The sequence below is a fragment of the Natator depressus genome, chromosome 1 (assembly GCF_965152275.1).
Source record: "Natator depressus isolate rNatDep1 chromosome 1, rNatDep2.hap1, whole genome shotgun sequence".
Taxonomy (NCBI): domain Eukaryota; kingdom Metazoa; phylum Chordata; order Testudines; family Cheloniidae; genus Natator; species Natator depressus.
Genome location: NC_134234.1, coordinates 260,129,020 through 260,145,701, shown reverse-complemented (window position 1 = coordinate 260,145,701; position 16,682 = coordinate 260,129,020). Strand labels below are relative to the sequence as shown.

The 16,682-nt window shown below is 49.7% G+C and overlaps 1 protein-coding gene across 6 annotated transcripts in view; it reads right to left on the bottom strand.

Moving 5' to 3' along the window:
* Positions 1-4,460, bottom strand: part of GRIN2B (glutamate ionotropic receptor NMDA type subunit 2B) — a 284,512-nt gene extending 280,052 nt beyond the window's left edge. For 2 of the 6 annotated variants that reach the window (XM_074941765.1, XM_074941766.1), the window contains exons 1-2: positions 4,185-4,460; positions 2,948-3,358 (exon numbers count right to left, since the gene is read on the bottom strand). The gene's annotated coding sequence lies outside the window, so the exon portion shown is untranslated. Of the gene's footprint in view, positions 1-2,371; positions 2,476-2,947; positions 3,359-3,697; positions 3,772-4,184 lie in introns of those variants that run through there. The other 4 variants (XM_074941764.1, XM_074941767.1, XM_074941768.1 and 1 more) reach the window with 4 other exon arrangements.
* Positions 4,461-16,682: the final 12,222 nt, after the last annotated feature.

The window sequence follows — 16,682 nt, the reverse complement described above, 5'->3', positions numbered from 1 at the left end:
CGCTGCCTCCCCTCTCGCGCCGCTCCCCTGCCCCTCCGGGCGGCCAGTCCGAATCCCGAGCCCTCTCCCGGGGAGCTGCCGCTGCCTGTGGCTCCAGCCTCCGGCGCTTTCCGCTGCTGGCTCCGGGAGCGCACACGAGAGAAGTGACCCACGAGCCCCCCGCGCTGGTCTCCGGGTGGGGGGGGGTGTTGCAGAACCAGCCTGCTCCTCCCAGGCTCCCCGGGGCCCCAGGCAGTCACCCTTGCCAAGCTCTGCGTCCTCCAGGGGTTATGCGGTCGGTGGGGACAGCCGGAGGGAGCGCAGCGCAGGAAAGGGGCGCGGGGCTGTGGACAGAGGGGGCGGGGGCTGGCCCCGCTGTGCGGGCAACGCTTGGTACGCGGTGCTGGCGAATACCGAGCTATCACCCCCAGCCGGAGAGCTCTGCAGCCAGGGCCGAGCATCAGCTGCAGAGACCCTCCCGAGAGAGCCCTGCCCGGCCACAGCAGAGCAAGGCGGAGGCTGGTGCCGGGCCGGTGTGACCGTGACAAGCGGGTCCCCGCCGGGCTGTGTGAGCGGCGCAGCCTGTGCCTCTGCACGCACACGCCCCCACCCGCCCCACTGCTGCGTCTGCCCGCAGGCCAGGTGCAGCGCCCGGGGGCCAGCAGCCTTCCAGGGCCGCGCTACAGCTGCGGGCGCACACCCAGCTGCTTGGTCGGTATCCGGGCGGGGCATGCATTGTGTGGGCCCCCGGAGCTGGGGTGGTGTCTCCCGCCGGTGCCCTGCGGAGCGGGCAGAGCACACAGTTGGCTTTTCACAAACACTAAATAAAATAAAGCACAATGATGAATAGTAGGACCGGCTAAGGACCCGGGCCCCGGTCCCTCGGCCAGATCTCCTGCTCCCCGGCCAGCCCCAGCTCCGTGGGGAGAAGAGAACGGATGAGAATGTATCCCCCAGCCCCGCTCCTTGCACACAGTGTGGGGAGGGTGGGGTGCCCGCACGGAGCCCTTCGGGCACTGCCTCTGGGCCATGGTGCCGTTACAAAGGGATCGGGAAGGCGCAGCCCGAGGCTCAGGCCCAGCCTGGAGCCGCCCGCGCTGGGGTCTCTGACATGCCTTGGGGAAAGGGTGACACCTCCGGGCGAGCTCCCCACGCACCCCCGCCAGCACACCCACTCCGCGCGCAGGTAAACTTTCGGCTCCCGCCTGCTGAGAGAGGCGGCCGGAGTCAGCTGGCTGTTTCTAGAGCCTGGGAGAACGTGGCTACAAACAGCTGCCCCTCGCCAGGACGGGCCTTTGGTTTTAGCAACACAAGAGTCAGACACATTAACGAGGGGAAAGACCCGTTAGCAATATTAGGAGAGACTCGGGGGGGGGGAGAGGACCTTGGACGCGCGCCCCCTCTCACCCCTGCAGAATCCTTCCCCTCCGCACCCCGGGGCTTTATCCGATTTTAAATGACTCAAGCGAGGGGACTTCTGCCACTTCTGCTGGGGTTTCCACCCAAGACACTCGCCGTCCCACCACTCTCCCTTGTATTGTCCCGCATCATGGACAGCAGACGCGCAGTACAGTGAAGCTAAGGGGGTGTGGTAGGAATAAATCCCACACCAGTCTAGCTCCTCTGCACGTTGATTTCCTTCTAGCCTCCTTCCTTCTGCGGGCTACTACTCTACAGTGTCTACCCGCCTTCGGAGATCCCTTCGGGTCTAGAGTTGCAGGGAGCGAGGGGCCGTTTTCTCATCACGCTCCTTGAATCGCATCTAATAAGCTCCAGAGGTTACCCTGGATTTCAGTCCTCTCTGACATTAGCCATGGGCCAAGGAGAGCCTGGTAGAGTGACAGCACTTTCTTGCGGGGTGGGTGTGAGTGTGTGTGTGTGTGTGTGTGTGTGCGCGCGCCCGACCAGGGATCCGATCAGCACAGCAGGTTGGAGAATGGATGTTGGTTAAAAAAAACCCAGCACTTGCTAGTTTTCCGTATAGAGCAAACACAAGACACGTATAAATGAACACGCCCCCAAGAGCACGTCTCCCTTTGTCTTGCCACCATCTTACAGAAAGACTCACATGGCAAATTCCAGCCGTGCATGTACCGGTATCTCTCGCCTCGGCACAGTCAAACGGCAAGATAGCCATTTTGCATGAGTGCGAGTAGCGGTGTGCGGAGGAGGGCGTGTGTGAGCGGAGACAGAGAAAGGGACCGTGTGGCTGCGGGGGGTGGGGGAAGAAAGGGGAAGGGAGGGAAGAGCACTGCTGAACCCAGCCGCCACGCCAGCACCCGGGGGGAGGGGGGGAGAGAATACATTAAAACTATGGACTTGTCTGAATAAAGCGACCAGTAGGTTTATTTTAAAGTCCCTTGACGTGCTTGGACTTAAAATAGCCCCTCACCTGCACTCAAGCACACACAGCAGCCTGGCTCGTTTCAGCTGCTGTTCCTGGGACAGCCTCGGTCCCCGTTTACATCAGTTTCACTGCATTAGGCCTCCAATGTTGCCCAAGCCCCTGGTTCTAGGTTATGCACCATCCTTTTAGGCAACACGCAGGTTTGCATTTATTCTTCTTAATAATAGACTGCGGGGAGGGAATCGAAGCATAGAATGAATGAGGGAACCCAGGGGGCAGTGAAGGGAGAGGGAGTCGATTTGCCCTGGGTTGGGTTTTAATTGTCTTAATTCCCCTTCCCTTACAGCCCCCTCCACCCCCCAAAACCCAGGGAACTTTCCCCTCCATTCACTGAAATAGTAACTCAAACATTCCTATTCCCCTCTCTGCCCATCCTATCTGATGAGACAAGGGGAAGAGGAATCAACATGTCTGAGGATTATTCCTTCCTTTAGCGAGATCTACTCCTAAAACAGCATCACTGGATTCTCCGTTCTATCGCCTGTGGTTTCCCTTTACAAATGGGCGAGCAACGATGAGCTGTCAGCCTTGAGAGAAAAACAAAAAGAGGAATTTCCCTACCTTGGTTTGTAGAAGCAGAACCTCTAGACGGACAGATTAGAGGAGCGAGCATGTTGGGACTATCCAGACTTCTCTTCTTGCTTGCATATCCACATAAGAAGAATAGGGGTCGGGGGAGCAAACGGGGGAAATGATTTTAAAAAATCCGATTTGGCTATAAAAATATCGTGTGTGTCAATCTTGGGTCCTGAAGCGGTGCAAATTCAAAGAGTCGAGATTCACTTCAGAGAGTGCGGGGAAGATGGTAAAGCACAAAATCCAAAGCAATCATTCTTTTTTGCTTTTTCACGAGTACGATTCTTATAACTATTGTTTTTTCCTGGAGCCCTAGCGGATGAGGTTGTGTTTAGAGCAACTGGAGATCGGTGCTGTTCTTCTGTGAAGCATGATTATTCCCACAGCGTTCCCCACCTGAAGGGGGGGAAAGGATCGATATTTGTATTAGTGGGGTTTGAGGGAGATGAAAAATGCTCCCCAATAAAGACATGGATTTATCTCGAAGAAAGAGAGGAAAAACGCATTTCCCAATAGTGCATGCAGCCAGGAGGAATCGAAAACAGCTGGCACGAGTCTATAAATAATTCAGATACGGTCTGGTTGTACCATTCCTGGGATAGGCATGGATAGGAGATCGGAAAACAAGCGAGCTGTGAACCGTGGAGAGAAAGAAAGACCTCTACTCCCCCCACCACTCTGCCCCCTCCTCCCCACACACACACCCAACACACACACGTACAAAATAAAACACACCGCTTGGAACAAACACTTAGCAAATGCAGTTACCATCCCCATCTGCATTGCTGCTGACACGTCTGTCCGTCTCTTCCCACCCCATCTCTTCCCACCCCGCTCTGGGATTGAACAGGGACTTGATTGTGCACTGAGTGTACATTTTGTATTTCTGGAGAGGTGGGGACACACACACACACACACACGCACAGGCAGGGAAGCTGGTGTGCTGATGTGCATCACAGGGCTGTTGGTTTCACCTGCAACGTGTCTCGTTCAGAGTAATTGCAACGCCCGGCCACACAGTCACCCTCCGAACACATCCATTTGCTCTCTGGGATTTATTTGTTTGTTTAACTCTCTAATATATTTATAAAGGCGGGGGGGTTATATATATACCGACGTTTCTTTAATTAACTCATGGGTATTATTTCCCCTCCCATCACTGCTCTCGCGCAAAAACAATTAAACCTCAAAGCGATGGTAAAATATACACACATGTACCTACCAGAAAATCCTGTTTCAACAATTTTGAATTCTCTGGGGTGGCTATTTTCCCGTTTTTCCCCCCTGCAAAGCAGTATTAACAATCCATCTCAGGCATTGTGAACTTCTTCAGGTTCACTCAAGATCTTCTCTGACACAGCCAAGGTGGGAGGCGGGCGCGAACTGTTCAGAGCAAATTTTTAAAAAAATCCTCTGCAATATAAAATCCCAGAGAAGATTTCCTGGGGGGCGGGGAAGCAAAGGACGGTGAATCAAAAAGCACCCGGCTAAAAAAGCGAGCAAGCGATAGAGAGCAGAAGGAAAAGCAAAGAACCCAGATCCCAATTGGTGGTTATGGGGTGCGGGGGGGGTGGGGGGAGCTTTGCAAGTCAACAGTACGGAAAACAGGGGAAGAGGAGGAGGGAGCGCAAGGAAAATGGGTATTAATCACCCAGTAGTGCGGGTGGGGAGATGCAGGTTGTCCAGCTCTGGAAAAGGGTTTGAATCTCACACACGCGCAGACGCACAGAGACACACACATACAGAACGGGCTCTGGGTACAAAAAAGAGAAATTTCTTCTCCTGCTGTCTCTCTGGATCTTTTCCCCCTAGTGCAGAGACACTGGCTGAGGCAGCTTCCAGCGTCACGGAACCAGAGGGGAGAAATGCAGGCTTATCCCGGACCCATGGTGCCTCCTTCTGGTGAAAGAATAGAACAGCATCTAGCCCTGGCTCCTGGCAAGAAGGAACCCGGAGAGGGAAGGAATCAGAGGGGGAGGATTTTTTTTAACCTTCCCTTACCTCCACCCTAAATCCCTAGTACATTTCTGGGGAGTTGCATCTCAGGGACCCTGTTTGCACAGTTAAGGAGATTCACGTTTGCCCGGAAAGACTCGCTGACGGCTGGCAGGCACCGAGCCGAAGCTCCGCACAGGGAGGGGACTATAATTCTTATTCTATGAAGCAAAAGGAAGACAACATAAAAGGAAATTGGATCTGAACTAAACGAAAGGGGTCAGAGCAGAGATAACATTAATAATCCAATTGGATACTCCATAATTAAGCCCAGTGGTTTAATTGCCGTGCTCAAATCCCCCTGGAAGCTGAGTAACGTGAAATCAACCCGAACAGAAAGGAAAACACAATTTCACTTGGCAGCCGGTTTGCAGCGTCCCCATCCCCCGGGGCGCTCTGTGAGCACACGCCCATTTCCCAGGGCAGGCCACAGCTTGGAGGGCTCCCCAGCTGATTAACATTAAAGTTTAAACAGTCCGGTATTTAACCCCCCACTCGGGCAGCTTTTTAGCTGAGACTCTTGGGACAAGCTGTCTGGATGGCGGAGAGAGATGTTGGGCCTGGGGGCCTGGCTGGGGACAGGCCTATGCAGCAGGTCTAGTCTTGCAGCTCCCCAGCCCAAGGCGAAGGAGAGTGGGGAGAGGCAAGGCAGGCTGGATCCTATGTGGCACCCCTAGATCTGGAGCACATCCTTGCCCCCTCTGAAAGCCCGGGCCTGCTTCTAACCCACACCCCCACCTGCGGGGGGAACAGGAAGCCCGCTCTGCCCTGGCAAGTGTTTGGAACTAGACTGCCTGGCGTCTTTGGGACAACTGGACTCTGCTGCTTGGAGCACCCGGGACCACCCACCGGAGCCCCATGCTTCCTCCCACTCCTGAGGCTGGGCCGTGTCAATGCCTCTGGCTAAGGAACAGATGCGGATTCAGTGAGGCCCTGCTGGGACAAGACACATGTAACGTTATTGTCTTGGGTGCTTCTCTGGGGGCTCACGGGCCAGTGGCCCAGCCCCCGTGTTCTTTCCCAGGGCTATTGGCCCTCCGGCGGTAAAGTGGGTGTTGTCTACATGTGCAATTCTTTACAAACCAATCCCTGGCCCCAGGCAACCACGCTCCCTGCTGAGCCGGGGTGGGGCGAGAACGGGAAGCCGTCCACCAGGCCCCACTAGCCAGGCACAGGAGCACAGTGCCCAATGTGACAGAGGGAGTTGGATTTCAGCTGAGCATTTGGGGTGGCTCTCACCTCCCGCAAGGATCCTCTCTGAATCCATGCTGTGAAAGAGCCCAAGGCCTTGTTTGCACTACAAAAAAGGCAGCTTTTGTCACTAAACAGTGCAGGTATACACACTACAATGCTCCTGATGTTTCTCAGTGATAAAGGACCTATGAAAACATTGTATCTGAGCCACGTGCAAAAATCTCCAGAAGCTTCAGTATTGCTCTAGAGCTGTGATTTTTGTCTAATTGTTTGTGTAGGTGTGGGTGGGTGGGTGGCATTTTGTAATGCACACATCACAGTAGCAGGAGGCACACACTGCAGAGCCATTTGGGGCCTGAGTTTTTTTTAGGATCCTGCATGCCTTGTGTGTGCAATTGTATATCCAATTTATATGTACAGTTACCACTACTGTGTATGTGTAGTGGAGTGTAGGTGAAGATGCAAATCTACAAGACTAGTGTGCTGTTGTCCCTTCATTATGGTTCAAAAACATGGACTACATATGCTAGGCACATCAGGAGACTGAATAGTTTCCATATGAGATGCCTGCATAAGATTCTGTGCTGGAGCTGGAGCACATTGAAACACTTTTAGAAACCACTGTCAAGAAGAGGAGATTGCAATGGCTTGGTCATGTCAGACAATAGGAGGAGACCATCTCCCCAAAAATATTTTATATAGCGAGATTCAGGATGGCACTAGAAAGAGGGATCACCCTTTATGATAGTATCAAAACGTGCAAAAATGACAATGAAGTCATTCAACATCAAAGTAGAAAGCTGGGAAGAGCATGCAGAATCCCGTCCAATTTGGAGGGAATATGTAGCACTGGGTGCAGCTCAACATGAAGTGGCTTTGATCCAGAGGATGGAAGCAAAGTGAGAAAGAAGAAAAGCAGCATGTTGTAATCTTGGATTCTAACTCAGACAACACATGGATCTGTGAAATTTGTAACAAGCTGCATTGCTCTCTAATTGGGCTTGTCAACCATAAGCAGATTCATCAGGCAGCTGTTTAGACTTCTTACGCATATACCATGAGCCCGTTTGGATCAACGGTTGTCAATGAACCTTTATCTAATATCTTTGTGCATGATGGATCACTAGGCATTCAAGTTTGACCCTCAGGAGCTTTAAAAACAAACTTACATGTGTGGAAGTTGGTGATACGGAGCGGGTGTCGGTTTCCTAGCATTTCTGTGTGTACAAAGAAAAGAAAGATATCATGCCAGTTCACTTTTAAGTCTAATTCCAGTAAAAGGAGGTCATTCTAGGCTTGGCCAGTGTCTGAAGGCACCTCAGGAGAGGTCCAGAGCAAGTCAATGAAAATGATTGGAGGAAAGAAAGGGGTTATTAGATAGATTAGGGTACAAATCCTGCTCATTTTATTCATGCAAATAATCCATCCAATTCACTGGGATTAGTAGCATGAGACACGCAGGCAGGATTTGGCCGTGGGATAATACAGTATGGAAAGGAAAATAAGAAGCAAAAGTGAAATAAAAGAATAAGAGCAGTTGGCTGCTCTTTATTTATTCTTTTACAAAATACAAGAGAAGAAGGCATGCAGTGAAACTGAACGGCAAAGGGCTACAATGAAATGCTTTTTATGCAACATATAATTTGCCCATGTTACCAGGGACACAGAATGGTTGGTTAAGGAAATAGTTTTGTAAATGTCCCAGAAAAGGGTTATATGGATCAGAATAACATCGGCAATGATACTAGGCAGGATAAAGTTATCAGTCCTCAGGATTCAAGGCATAAGTAGCTCACTAGCTCAGGTCAGTGGTGTTCTCCCCATAGTTTAATACTGCATGATTAGATGCAGTATGGGAGTTTTACATCTTCCTCTGGCAATGGCCACTCTTAGAGATAGGCAGTAGACCAGTGGTCTACTGCCTATCTCACAGTTTTTGTCCTTACATTTCAGCATAGTTTGATCCCCATCATCGGTGCACTTTGTTTCCCAGTGATCTTGGAGTTGACAAATAATCCCATTGCTACTTAGTCACAAGCTAAACCCATCAATTTCTACAGTACAAATCCCATGTGAAAAATGAGATAGCCTCCCTTTTAGGTCATCCCAAAGAGCACTAAAGCTCTATGAGATACAGATGACTTTTCCATTTCCTCTGTGTTGGTACTATGATAAGAATTCTATGAGTATTAACCCATGTGTAGGGTTAATAAGCCCAGCGGAAGAAAAGTGGAAATTCCATTTTGTTGTAATTTCTAATATCACCCCCTGCCCCCCTTTTCAAAAAAAATTCTCTCTGTTACTTAACTAAATCATTAAGGCCAAGAGATATCACTAGTTGATATCAAAACAACTAGTGATTTTGGGTGGCTAGTTTGAGCCATCTTAAAGAGGCCTGCTTTTCAGAGGGCAGGTACTCAGCACTTTCTGAAAAATCAGGCCCTCTAAGGTGACTCAAGCTGGGCACCCACAAATTGAGGCACCCAAAAGCACTTGCGATGTTTGAAAAGCTTGACCTGTAAATTTAAAAAAAATAATGAACTTAGATGAAAACCCAACCACAGAAGCATTATGCCAGTGCATGAGAAATAAAGTGACATTGACTACTTTTGTTTCATTGGCCAAGATGAATGAACTGTATAAAAATAAAAGTATCAATGATGAAAAATAAAATAGATTATTTTAAAAGTTTCTTCTGTTCAAAAGCATTCAAAGGGATTATTCATAACACAGGAAGGTGGTTTTGGGGTTTTTTTAGGAATCCATATTTAGAATAGAATTTAGGGCCATATCAATCCTGTCCTGCCTATGGTAACGTGCAAAAGTTAATCACATCCCCAGCTTCCTGGCATCAGAGGCCAGTTCCACTACAACATCCCCCTGGAGACAATGGGCCTGTAGCAATGGGGAAAGGGTCATGCTTTAATCCTCATAAACCTTAATGAAAAAATATATTAGAAATCCTGGGGACTTCAGGACCTACTTGGATAACAAAACTGCTTCTGCCCAGAGCCTCCTTGTACATCCTCTCTCCCATCCCCAGTGACAGCAAGGCTGAATACATAGTCATGATGCCATTAGCTCACAACACCACCAAGACCATGTGGTTCACAGAAATGTACCAAACTGAGTGAGATGTCTGGGCTGCTGAAAGCTGCCTTGGAGAAACTGAATTATTAGGTGAGAAATTAACTTCACCTGGTCTCTTACAGTGGAAGGGACTTTATATAAGGCGACCATACTTTGAAAATTAAACACCAGAACCTTTTGTGGCAACATTTTTTAGGGTTGTGAAATAGATGTGCAGAGGATACCTCCTATCTTAGTCACTGTGGACAACACCACCATCCTCCTTTTCACTCAGGCCCATAAACAGGGCCCCACCTTCAACTCAGACCTCTTTCTAGGTCCTCACATCCAGGCTATGTCTAAATCTTGCCAATTCTTTCTACATAACATCTCCAAGACAGCTTTCCCTACCTATCCACACAGCTAAAACTCCTCCAGGCTCTCATCTTCTCCAGTCTCAATTACTGCAACATCCTTTTCTCCAATCTTGACAAATGCCATCTTGCCCCATTCATACCCATTCAGAATGCTGTAGCAATGATCATTTTCCTAGGCCATCACTTGGACCAATGCACCCTTCTCTTTGCATCCCCCCACTGGCTCCCTCTTCTTTATTACATCAAACATACACGACTTGTCTTCATTCTTATGGCCCTTCATGGCCTATCCCCACCCAAACTATCATCCCTCCTTCCCTATCAGAATGTCAACTCTCACTGCTGACTGGCCCATGATACCAGCCTCTGTCGCTCACTTGTTAAATTTTCAAACAAGCCACTTCATGCTTTTTCCCCATGCTGCCCCTCACACTTAGGAGGAGCTCTCCATAAACAGCCACAAAGTTAACTCATTAGCCGCCTTCAAAACCCTCTTTGACACTCTCCTTTGCAGTGATGCCTACAAAAAAACTTAACAGTTAGGCTGGTGAGGAGCTAAATCCATGACCTATTGTGCTGACCAATATTGTTTCATGTACTTCCTGGTCCGTATGTATCCATCTTGTTTTACACTTAGACCTGGTCTTCACAAGTTTTACTGCTAAAACTTGCCTACTATCAATACAGAGGCTGCATGAGTCTACACTCAATTTTGAGTTGAGCCCACAAAACCCTGAGCTTCTGCCGGTCAGGTTATACCACCTCCCCAAGTGGCATAAGCACTCTACCAGCCCCTTTCCACTAGTACAATATCTGTATGGGTGCTGCATTACCTGTATTGTATACACAGTCCTCCAGCAACAATCCCACAATGCCACTGTCTCTGTGGCAGTGACCACTCTGGTCAAATTTTTGAACTGTTCTGCCTGGGGTCACTGTGGCTTGAAGTCCTTTAAAATCCACAGCATGTTTTGGAAATGCTTGTCTTCCTGCTAGCCCATCTTTGTGGGCACACAGCTATGGCTTCACGTAAAAGTATGGCTAGAACTTAGGGTGACCAGGTGTCTGTTTTTCGACCGGAATACCCAGTCCAAAAGGGTCCCTGGCGGCTCCGGTCAGCACCACTGACCGGGCCATTAAAAGCCTGGTCGGCAGTGCTGTGGGGCTAAGGAAGGCTAGTCCCTACCTGTCCTAGCTCCACGCTGCACCCTGGAAGCAGCTAGCAGGTCCAGCTCCTAGGCAGGGGGAGGGCCACAGGGCTCCATGCGCTGCCCCTGCCCCAAGCACTGGCTCTGCACTCCCACTGGCTGGGATCCACAGCCAATGGGAGCTGCAGGGGCAGTCCCTGAGGGCGAGAGCAGCATACAGAGCCACCTGCTGCACCTCCACCCAGGAGCCAGATCTGCTGGCCGCTTCTGGGGTGCAGCGCAGAGTCAGGACAGGTAGGAAGCCTGCCTAAGACCCCCACTGCGCTGCTGACTGGGAGCTGCTGGAGGTAAGCCTGTGCCCCAACCCCGAGCCCCAACCTCCTGCCCCAGCCCTGAACACCCCCCAAGCCCAGAGACCCCTCCTGCACTGTAAACCACTCATCCCCAGCCCCACCCCAGAGCCTGCACCCCCAGACAGAGCCCTCACCCCCCAGCATCCCAATCCCCTGCCCCAGCCCAGAGTACCTTCCCACACCCTGAACCCCTCTGCCCCACCTCCCAGGCTGGAGCCCCCTCCTGCACCTTAAACCCCTCATCCCCAGCACCACCCCAGAGCCTGCACCCCCAGATGGAGCCCTCACCCCCCCGAACCCCAACCCTCTGCCCCAGCCCAGTGAAAGTGAGTGAGGGTGGGGGAGAGTGAGCCACCGAGAGAGGGGGAATGTAGTGAGCGGGGGGCAGGGCCTCACAGAAGGGGCGGGGAAGGGGGCAGGGTCTCGAGGAAGGGGCAGGGCTAGGGTGTTTGGTTTTGTGCAATTAGAAAGTTGGCAACCCTACTAGAAATCTCACTAAACCTAGCACTGCTCCCTGGTCCAGGAAAGAAGTCCTGGATTTCGTCAGGCTGTGGCAGGAAGGAGAAGTGCAACCCCAGCTGTGGAAATCTCAGAGGACTAAAGATGTTTATTTGGATGTTTCAAAGGAGACATGGAAACTGGGGTGTGACAAGGATGAGTTCCAATGCCCTGGCAGGAGGAGCTGCAGCAGGCATACCAGAAGACGAAAAGGGCCAATAACATATCCTGCAAGTGACAGAGAACACCTCGCAACACACAGAGGAGGGGCTCCCAGAACTGCACACTGACAACAAGCTCAGAGAAGGGCGATGTGGAGGATAAGAGCCCACGGATAGCCAGGAGCTTTTCCAGATCCAGCCAAACCCAGAGACAGAACCCACTGAGCAAGGGGAAGGGAACTCAGGCAGATGTAATTTACTTCCCCCATTAATTTATGCCTTCTTGTAATTTTCTTCACAGCTCCTGACACTCCACATCTCCTCCCCTTCTCAAAATGGCAGCTGACCACGTGACGGCAGGGAACGAAGAAATTCTGTTTTAAAGTGGCCGGTTTAAGAGCATGCACTGACAGTACTCGGCAAAAAATAACAGCTAGAATACTTTAAACAACCAAACAGCAGTCCCAAATACATACTTTAGCAGGAGTCTTTGATGCAGTCAAGGTAAAAATGTTTGTCGGCAGAAAAAAAAAATCTAGTAAAATAAAAACAATACAACTGTAATTCTGTGCATTCAAAACCACAAACCAATACCTGAGCACTGACATTCAAATGAAATGCTTGCAAACAATCCAGCAACTGGGCATTCAGACTATATGCTTTTGCAGATAAACCACTGTAAACTTATTGAGTGCAGATTTTCTGGTCCAACACACAATATTTTGATTCTGAAGTCTGAAGGTCCAAGTACAAAACAAATCATCTGCATTCTAGGCTTCTATTCAGAAAAAAGGCAGAAACTGTTACTGGCTTGGGAGACGGGGCTTGGACTGGTTCACAGAACTAGCCAGCAACAACAACTCTTCTTTGCTCGAAGAGTTTCTGGTTCTTCTTGGCCCAGACATCCTTTTCGCCCTCTGGCACAATTTTGCTGAATTTTTCAAAGCAAGTACTGTTTGATTATTGCCTCTACATATCCAGGAAGAGAAGTCTTGTTTCTCCCACTGCAATAAATTGCCTTCCCATACCACTCTGCATTGAGCTCCAGGGGCACCACTGTTGTGAAGAGGACACCAGCATATGGGCCTGGATGACTGCAAACCACCTCAAGCTGCTGCCTTCTCTGGGCCTTTGGCATGCTCATGATGAGCAATATGTGCATTAAGATCACCACCAAGGGCATCTGCTCCTTAGAAAATACTTGCCTCTCCCAGATTTTTCAGAGGTCTATATCAGTGGTCCCCAAACTTTTCAGGTTCTCGCCCCCCCTTGCCCCTGTCTGTGTGCCAGCCCCTGCTCCCCCACCCCCCCGAGCCAGGGCCAGCAGTGGGGCCACAGCTCCCAGGAGGGGAACATGGACGGGGTAAGGGAGACAAGGCTGGAGCCACAGCTGGGGGTGGGTCTGGGAATGGAGCATAGGTGTTGGAACCAGAGGTGCAGGGGGTGCGATAGCACCCCCAGGCTTGAAGTGGTTTCCATCACATACAGGGTTTACAATTTGGTTCAATGACTCTCAGCACCTCCACTACATAAATTGTCCCAGCCCTCCTGGAATGGTGCTGTGGGCAGGGACGGGGCTGTGGGCAGGGACGGGTGTGGAGCCACACCCGCGCTGCAGTCAGGGGCTGAGGCTGGGGGCAGGGCCAGAGCAGAGCTGGGGGCGGAGCAGGGCTGTGTGGCGCTCCCTCCCTGCCTCCATGTGGGCTGGCCCAGGCCCTGCCATGCCCCCCAGAACATTCTTCTGCGCCCCCCCTAGAGGGGCACACCCCACAGTTTGGGGACCTCTGGTCTATATGCTCCATTATGTCTTCCATTTTTCCTTCCCTTCATTCCCTCCTCCCAAAAAAAAGACTTTGCAGGATATAATACAACCACATATAATGTACTAAATAATGGCACAACTTTAACCCCCCTCCCCCGAATTTTTTCTGAAATGACACCCCTGATCACCACTGTCTGTCAAGTGTAACAGTTTTAGTACAGTACCCCTTCACCTTCCAAGGAGCCCCACACCCAGTCCCCAAACTCGTGACTAGAGGGTTTGAAAAGTACCCCCATCTACTCATCATGGTGTGTGCTGTTGTGAGTGTGACCCTTATCTTTTGACGTCCACTAATGCCTACGCTCAGACAACCAGACAGAGAGCCATTGTTAATCAGTGACCTCCGCGGGGGTGTCCGTGAGGGCTATCCTGCCACACCTAGTTAAGGCTGATCATGATAATGAGGAACAAGGATGCACGGAATTCTGAGTCTCGGGCCTGTGAGCCCAGGGAATGAAGGGAACACATGCTGGAGGAAAGGCAGAAGGATTGATAGGAGCACCGCGATGTGCACCAAGACACCAGGCAGCTCCTCCGACAACAAGCACACCCGCATGCCTTGCAACATCCCTTCTGCTTAATCCCAGTGGACAATAATGAGAACTACTCTGAGTACGTGTACACTGACACAGCCCAGAGCAGCCAGCACCTCGCCATTGCCTTTTTAGTACTGCAGTGTGTTGTTTATTACAGCACAACAAAGTTCTATTTTGTGAAAAACATGATTTATTTTCTTGATCTTACAATACACAGAGGTAAACCCCCTTAATCAATTATCCCTCTGTGGCAGGTGGCAAGGTCTATCAGGCCATCTGACCCTTTTCACAAGGCCCTGACACCCTCTGCTTAAGGAAAACCCACTCGGCTGGGCTACCAGAGGGATTTCATCTTCTGAAGGCCAAGAAGGCCCAGGAACTGACACGCACCAACAGAGAGCCAGCAGACCAGTTAAGAAGCTCTTCTGAGGGTAGTGCTGGGTGAAACTGGGACAGAGGAGGAGCTCCTCAGTGCTAACCCAGAACCCGATCATGTCCCAGCCTTAAAGTGCTGCAACCAAGCGCCTGCCTTTTACATTGGCCTGTTTGTTTCAAGGTGTGGACAGCCAGATTCCGAGCTGGTTATTATTTAATCATTTAAAGACTGTCCACCAACCTTATGTCATGGGCCGCCCTGCTCTGGACTAGCTGCCCACCTTGTAGACTGAGGCAGGGAATGCAAGGAGGTGCAACAGCAGTAAATGGAACCACTTACACCCTTTTAAGAGTCATTAAAGTTCATAACATTTCATAGCCTGGCCATGTACTCTATATTCACACAAACTAACACAAATCAGCACACTATTAGGCTACGGGAAACTGCTGAAGTGCGCTCATATGACATCCCTCGGCCATACAGTGCCTTGATGGGCTCTAGCAATTGCCCTGTGTCAGGATGCTCAAAGTCAGCAGACAGTCTTTTCACTTTCCCTCTCCACCCTGCTGGAAACATTTCCCTCTTGGCCTTGCAAATATGATGTAAAATGCAACATGCAGCAATAACAGAAATATTTGGCTTACTGAGATCCTGTCCAGTCACAGGATATCTCCAGGGTCCCTTTAATATGTCAGATGCATACTCCATGGTCATTTTGTATCCGCTCAGGCAATAGTTACATCTCTCCTTGCTGCTGTCCAGATGCCAGGTGTATGGCTTCATAAGCCAGGAAAGCAAAGCATAGGTTGGGTCCCTGTGACTCACAGCTGGCATCACAACCTCCCCATCTCCCTAATATGAATATGTCAGTCTGGGGAAAATGTCCTTGATGACAGCTTTTCAAAAAGTCCTGTATTCCTAAAGGTGAGAGAATTGTGAATCTTCCCTAACCAGCCAAAGTAAATGTCAGTGACATGTCCCCAGGGACTGACCATTACTTGCATAACCATGCAAAAGTAGATTATGTACTCAGAAGCAAGGTGAGGGGAACAGAATGAGGTTATATGACCCATCTATTGTCCCACGACAGTTAGAGAAGCCCACTAGCCTGTAGTGCCTAATACAATGGTGTCCTAGTCCATGAGTAGGGCATCAAGGCACTACAGTAATACAAATTATTAATTATTATTAATAATAATAAACAAAAGCTTTTTTTAGCTGTGTGCTGTTGTCACTACTACCAGACTCTGACTCAACAGTGACACATACTTATTTCTTAGGGTGGAGGATGTTTTCTAGTAATGTAATGTTCTGAATGAGTTTCTCATGAAACAATGATTAAGTGTAGTTAAAATTCACTTTGAGAGAAAGAACAACATTGATAGGGTCTATATTCCTTTGACTTTTCTCTTTGCTCTAGACCGTGAGCATCACACTAAATTCTTGCCCCATGACACTGTATGTTCCTGGTAAACACAAAGCAAATCCTTTTCAGTGTAGCAATACAGCCTGGTCTACACTTAAAAGTTAGGTTGACATAGCATCAGCATGCAGGGGTGTGAAAAATTCAACTCTCTGAGCACCATTGTTAAGCCAACCTAACCCCTAGTGTAAACAGAATTCTTTCATCAACCTAGTTATTGCCAATCAGAATGGTGGATTATCTGCGTCGATGGAAAACCCCCTTCCATCGCTGTAGGAAGCATCTATGCTACAATGTAGATTTAACCTACTATGTCCTGATCAAAAATGCTGGAGCTATTTACAAAAATTTTTGATTGATTAAATGAAAAACCATGAGTCCCAAAAGAGGATCCTGGACATTAGGACATAATATGAAGAACCATGATTGCTAGGTAAAACTGATGCATATGGTTGTGATGCTGGCAGACTAGGCACCAGCTCATGCCAAGGTCCCCATGTCTCAGTTGAACACTGACAGAGCACATGGCAGGAGGGGGATAAAACCCCCAAACAAAAGGAATAGGGTATCTCTATGCTACTTGGATTGGGGGTGGGGAGGTTGCAAGGTATTTCTAGGCATAAATCCCAAAACAGCCCCAGCTGTTTAGCCTGGGTTATCCCTAAAGAACAAATAAAGCTTGCTGATTATAGAAGCATATATTACCTTTTGAAACATAAGATTGTAACTCATTCATGTGACTACATTTGCTTGTATTAACCTTGTAAA